Source organism: Macaca thibetana, chromosome 11, assembly GCF_024542745.1.
Source record: "Macaca thibetana thibetana isolate TM-01 chromosome 11, ASM2454274v1, whole genome shotgun sequence".
In the NCBI taxonomy this organism is placed as follows: Eukaryota; Metazoa; Chordata; class Mammalia; order Primates; family Cercopithecidae; genus Macaca; species Macaca thibetana.
This window is the reverse complement of record NC_065588.1, coordinates 12982181-12988180: the sequence shown is the minus strand read 5'-3', so window position 1 is coordinate 12988180 and position 6000 is coordinate 12982181.

Here is a 6000-nt window from a genome sequence, read left to right as displayed (position 1 = left end):
CTCTGGTGTCAGTGTCCTCAGGGTGTCGAGGGCCGTGAAGAGGATGTGGCATGCAGTGACAGCAGCATCAGCGCTGCTCGATTCTTTGGTCCGTTCCTGCCAGCAAGGTTTGGGCCTTGGAAGAGCACCCACCCCAGTGACCAGATTCATGTCAGACTGACAGGATGACCATAGGTGGGTTCCAAAGAGGAAAGCCTGCAGTAGCTGAGATGATTGTCTGCTTTTGACTATTCCTATCTGGTTGGAAGCAGTTTGGATATTTATATTCTGGGAATGGAAATAATAGAGGTCCATTCTGGTCACTGAGCCATGTCATATCCTGTACTTTCAGAACAATGAGAAAGGTTAAAGAGGAAATATAAATAAACACTCTAAATGATGAGGGAGGAAGAGCAAGCCTGAAACAATACATGGGCTCCAGAAGGAGAGGTCGAAGGGCCTGACCCCATCTTACGCAAAGGTTTTCATGAGCCTCAGGCTCCTTTGCCTTCACGCACCTCTTCTTCCACAAAAAAGTATTAAAAATTGTATTTTACAACTGCATTAGTATACAGACAAATATATTAATGTTATGTATTAAAACCTGTTCTTTGACTTAACACATTTTTATTTTATTTTATTATTTTCAGTTTTTAGAAACAGGCTCTCTCTGTTGCCCAGGCTGGAGTACAGTTTCCTGGACTCAAGTATCCTCCCACCTCGGCCTCCCAAAGCACTGGGATTATAGGCGTGAGCCACCTGGCCTTTTTTTTTTTTTTTTTTTTTTTGAGATGAGGTCTCCTTCTGTCGCCCAGGCTGCAGGGCAGTGGTATGATCTTGGTTCATCGCAACCTCTGCCTCCCAAGTAGCTGGGACTACAGGCACATGCCACCATGCCCAGCTAATTTTTGTACTTTTAGTAGAGGTGGGATTTCACCATGTTGGCCAGGGTAGTCTCGAGCTCCTGATGTCAAGTGATCCACCTGCTTCGGTCTCCCAAAGTGCTGAGCCACTGTGCCCTGCCCTGGCCTTCTTTTGATTTGAAAAGAAATGAAAACCTGTCTTTGGAGATCTGTAAAAGCATTGTTGACTCCAGGCATTCTGTCTCCTGCACCCCACAGGTAAGGGAAAGGTGTGAGGAACGTAGGGGAAGCCTACCACGGGCCAGGAACCCAGGACCACTGTGAAGGTGAGCAGGTTGGGATGTTGGTGGTTCCTGGAGCAAAAGTAAAGTGAGCCCCCAACTTAGGGACAAGAGTTCTGTGGAGGACTCAAACAAAAATTGGTGATCTGTTTCCGCACGAAATGGCCAAGAAGTTGCATACCGGGAGGTCTGTTTTGGAGGAAGCTCGCTTATGACAAAGTGCCCTTTATTCAAGAAGGAACCCATACAAAATGTAATCAGTCAGGAAATTATCTTTAGACTTGTGAGTGGTAACTTGTTATGAATATGTATGTTCAGATGAAGAAAGGACAGACACAGATGATGTAATAATGCGGGCAGAGAGAGAAGACAGCAGTGTACATAAAATCTAGAAAACAGACAGTTCAAGTACAATTTACGTAGTTATCTAACCAATTCTTGTCTAGAGAGAAAAAATAACTAGTCCTTGTTATTTGTTGTTTTCTTTTTCTTTTGGCTTTTAATTTGAAACTTTTTCTTTTTTTAAATGTTTGTTTGTTTATTTGTTTGTTTGTGTTTTCGAGACGGAGTTTCGCTCTTGTTGCCCAGGCTAGAGTGCAGTAGCAAGATCTTGGCTCACTGCAACGTCAGCCTCCCAGGTTCGAGCAATTCTCCTGCCTCAGCCTCCCAAGTAGCTGGGATTACAGGCACCTGCCACCACACCCAGCTTATTTTTGTATTTTTAGTAGAGATGGGGTTTCACTGTGTTGGCCAGGCTGGTCTTGAACTCCTGATCTCGTGATCCGCCTGCCTCAGCCTCCCAAAGTGCTGGGATAACAAGTGTGAGCCACCGTGCCTGGCCCTGTTTTGTCATTGTTTTTGTTTTTATCAAGACAAGGTCTCACTATGTTGCCCAGGTTAGTCTCGAACCCATGAGCTCAAGTGATTCTCCTGACTCAGCCTCCCAAAGTGCTAGGATTACAGGTGTGAGCCACCACGCCCAGCCCCACGTGTGTTGATACGACATCGTCACTATGCTATCCCCGGTATGACGAATGGAAATATCAGTAATATGCTAATAACATTTTCAATTAACTTAAGCCAATTTGTTTTGTCTCCTGCATAGTCTACGCACTTCAAGGGGTGTCTCTTCTGTGGGTAACTCCTTTGGAGCCTCAACTTAGCCATGTCTTCCAATGAACATGAAAACTTTAGCATGTGGATTTCTCCCCAACACTTGCTTTTCTCTCCATCTTCTTCATCTCACCTCTTTCTTTTCCTGAAGGTTCCACATCAGCAAGTCTTACAGACTCTGCTGCCGAAATTCATCTGGAGTCCCACTACTTCTCCTCCTTTTCCACCACTACCATCATAGTTCAAAATGAGTTTGATTGTTGTTTGATTTCCCACCCAACAGCAAGGGTTACCATAACAGTGACTAGAGCACGTCTGTGGTGTGCACTCATGCACTTCCCATTGCCTAGCCAAGAATAGGAATTCAGAAAATACTTGCCCAATGGGTGAATGAGACTGGTTTGTAGATTGGTCTCCTGTGACTGTGCTTAGCATGAATAAATCCCCAGAGCCTATTTATTTATTAATCATAGGGGTCATAGGGAGTTTCTGAATCTGAAAAAAAAAAAAAAGAGAGAGAGAGAGAGAAACCGACCTAGGAGCGTGGTAATTTAATAAGGCTGTGGCCACTTCCGTGGTGAACACCCACCCATAGGCAGTGGCTAGGAGCAGCAGAGCAGGGTTGGGGTGGGAGAGTGGCAGAAAAGCCAACTTTCCTACCAAACCTGCCATTTGGCCCCTTGAGCCCCTAGGTCCACTGGGAATAACAGATTTTTATGTCTAGTGCTCCCCCAAAAATCTGGTGTCTCAGACTGAGAACTAAACTGAAGAGGACAAATGATGTTCTATAACGCAAATAAAATTTATAAGGAATGGGTTTAACCTAGAGTCAACGATAAGCAGGAAGTTCAAATGCTATGTTACAGTCTTACGTAGAAAGCACGGCGGCTAGGGTTTCAAGGTCAGTTCATGCTATGGACCAGGTAGTAAAGGAAAAGGCAGCTTTGAGTCATTTCCTGGTTTCCTGGTTTCCTTGTATTCCCTTCATACAAGTGAGGTTTTTTTTAATGTACACACTTTTTTTTTTTTTTTTTTTTAAGAGAGTCTCACTTTGTCACCCAGGCTGGAGTACAGTGGCGCAATCTCAGCTCACTGCAACCTCCCCCTCCCGGGCTCAAGAGATTCTCCTGCCTCAGCCTCCCAAGTAGCTGAAATTACAGACGTGTGCTAATGTTTTGGTATTTTTAGTGGAGACAGGGTTTCTGCATGTTGGCCAGGCTGGTCTCAAACTCCTGGCCTCAAGTGATTCGCCTGCCTCAGCCTCCCAAAGTGCTAGGATTACAGGCATGAGCCATCACACCCAGCCTTAAATGTATACACAATTAAAAAAAAATTACTAGAAATGGAAGTGTTTATAAAGTTCCTTGGCAATCCTGATACCATGGCTACAATGAAATGAGTGCCACGCACAGCAGCTTCCGGCTGCACTGAAAATAGAAGCATGTGAATTTCATATAGTAAGTTTGATATCTAAATGTTTAAAATAAATAAAACATTAACTGCTATCCTGGACATTTCTCATGCTTGATGATAACCCAACATCTTTTAATCATCTTTTCCAATGATGGGCAAATTTCTCCCATTCTAAGTTCACCTCCTTGAAGTAGAAACAAGAAACTCACTCCTCACCCTCCCTTGCACCTCCCAGACACATGCCTTGGTCTCTGTCAAACAGACACACCCACACCAGAGCTTAGTTCAGATGTGGGTCATGCAAGGAAGTAGACACAGGCATTGGTAGAGGTGTCCTGCTTAAGGGGCAACAGCACAAAGGCTGTGATGTCCAGTGCCTGTACCAGTCGTGCGATAGGAGGTGCCCCAGCCTACCAACAGCAGCAGTGGGGTTTCTGCTGGAGTGGTGATCTCACAACAGGCTGTGGGTGTTGTTCCTGGCTGCATTGCTCTTGAGCCTGACTTTTGCTTTCTTGGAGAGTCTATGACCTTCCTAATATGCTTTAATAAAGTCCTTCTCTGTTTAACTAGAAGAGGTTCTGGTGTTTGTATCTGAGAACCCTAACAGCTGCTAAAGGAAAAAAAACTATACTTCTCTGATCTTTTTTTTTTTTTTTTTTTTTTTTTTGAGATGGAGTCTCACTCTGTCGCTCAGGCTGGAGTGCAATGGTGCAATCTCTGCTCACTGCAACCTCCACCTCCTGGGCTCAAGCAGTTCTCCTTTCTCAGCCTCCCGAGTAGCTGGGATTACAGGTGTGCACCACCACACCTGGTGAATCTATGTATTTTTAATAGAGACGGGGTTTCCCCATGTTGGCCAGGCTGGTCTCAAACTCCTGACCTCAGGTGATCCACCCGTCTCGGCCTCCCAAAGTGCTGGAATTACAGGTGTGAGCCACTGCGGTCCGGCCTTATCTTTTTTTTTTTTTTTTTTTTTTTTTTCTTTTGAGATGAGCTCTCACTGCGTTGCCCAGGTTGATCTCAAACTCCTGGGCTTAATCGATCTTCCCACTTCAGCCTCCCAATCACATGTTATGAAAACCTACTCACCAAACTGTCCCTCTTTGGTGGCCCTTCCTTCGTGCTGCCTGGTAAGCCTGTGCGTTTCCTTACTGCATCTTTCTCCCACTTGCCCAAACAACTCCGCTCAGCCTTCCAGGGTACCCTCTCCCACTGTCACTCTCAGCCTATGGCCTTGCTTCCTATTTCAGTGAAAAAATAAAAAAAACTTCCACAAGTTTCCACTGCCCATCTTATTACCTATCTGCCTTCCCTCTTGTTCTTGAAGATGTCCTGTCAATGCCTCTGCCAAATGCAGCCAACCCTCCACTTGGGCACCTGGGCTACATCTCACTCCTTCTTACTTTCTCAAGGACATTCCTCTGAAATCTCTATGTTCTCTCCTGCCCCATGAATGTTTCTCTCTCCACTGGATTAGTCCCACAGCATCTCTACATGCTATTATTTCTTTCCATCTTAAAAAAATATTTCTGATGGGGCCGGGCGTGGTGACTGATGCCTGTAATCCCAGCACTTTGGGAGGCTGAGGTGGGCGGATCATGAGGTCAAGAGATCGAGACCATCCTGGACAACATGGTGAAACCCCGTCTCTACTGAAAATACAAAAATTAGCTGCGCATGGTGGCATAAGCCTGTAGTCCCAGCTACTCAGGAGGCTGAGGCAGGAGAATTGCTTGACCGGGGAGGCAGAGGTTGCAGTGAGCCAAGATCACGCCATTGCACTCCAGCCTGGTGACAGAGCAAGACTCCATCTCAAAAAAAAAAAAAAAAAAAAATTCTGATGACCCCACATCTCCCTAGAGCTACTACCCACTTCTCTGTTTCCTTGACAGCAAAAATCTGCGTATGAGTTGTCCATGTAGGCTGCCTCCAATTCCCATCTCTTGAATCCACTTGAGTAAGGCTTTTGCTCATACTATTTCCATAGAAATTTTCCTTTAAGACCCCCATGTGCTAAATCCAATGGTCAATTCTCATTCTTCATCTTACTTGATTCCTTAGCAGCATCCAACTGCCTCTTCCTTGAAAAATCCTTTTGACTTGGGTTTCTTTCTTTCCCTTCCTTCCTTCCTTCCTTCCTTCCTTCCTTCCTTCCTTCCTTCCTTCCTTCCTTCCTTCCTTCCTTCCTTTCTTCCTTTCTTTTCCTTTTTTAAACGGGATCTCACTCTGTCGCCAGGCTGGAGTGCAGTGGCACAAACTTGGCTCACTGCAACCTCTGCCTCCTGGGTTCAAGCAATTCTCCTGCTTTAGCCTCCTGAGTAGCTGAGACTACAGGCACGCACCATCACGCC